The 699-nt window shown below is 43.6% G+C and overlaps 1 non-coding gene across 1 annotated transcript; it reads left to right on the forward strand.

Annotated features, from left to right (window-relative positions):
- The first annotated feature begins 207 nt into the window (after positions 1-207).
- On the forward strand, positions 208-280 carry TRNAE-UUC (transfer RNA glutamic acid (anticodon UUC)). Its single transcript has one exon. It is a non-coding gene; the product is annotated as a tRNA-Glu (tRNA).
- Positions 281-699: the final 419 nt, after the last annotated feature.

Here is a 699-nt window from a genome sequence, read left to right on the forward strand (position 1 = left end):
AGGGGAATTCCCTGGTGGTCCAGTTAGGACTCTATGCTTCCACTGCAGGGGGCCCGGGTTTGATCCCTGGTCAGGGAACTAGGATCCCACAAGCCTCAGGGGCTGCCAAAATAAAAATTAAAAAAGATACTTGAGAAGAATCAGGGAAGTATTCTGTTCTGAATACCAAAGTAAGACAACATTTCAAGAAGGGGGTTGTTTGGGACTTCCCTGGTGGTCCAGTGGTTAGGACTCAGTGCTTTCACTGCTGAGGGCCCGGGTTCAATCCCTGGTCAGGGAACTGAGATACCCCATGCTGCATGGCACGGCCAAAGAAGGGGGTTATTGAAAATATTACCAAACAGTGTAGGATTCATTATTTCAGTGGTGTTTATTATTTCAGAGGGCAGGGTTTTTTTTTTTTTTTAGCACTTGGTTTAGAGTTGAGGGTAGTTGTCTCATCAGAGAGGGCAGTTTTAATAGCAGCAAGGGTAGAAATCAGGTTGTCAGAGGTTAAGGAGGGAACTCAATTTAAGATTTGCCAAGGGATTTGAATTGACATTTCATCCAAGAAGACATACAAATGACTAATAAGCATCTGAAAAGATGCTAACATCATTAGTCATTAGGGAAAGGCAAGGAAGTACAAATCAAAACTCTACTGAGTGACTATAAATAAAATGAGAGGTCAGGGGTGGTGGTGGTGGTGGTGGGATGAAT

Source organism: Globicephala melas, chromosome 10, assembly GCF_963455315.2.
Source record: "Globicephala melas chromosome 10, mGloMel1.2, whole genome shotgun sequence".
NCBI classification, from domain to species: Eukaryota; Metazoa; Chordata; class Mammalia; order Artiodactyla; family Delphinidae; genus Globicephala; species Globicephala melas.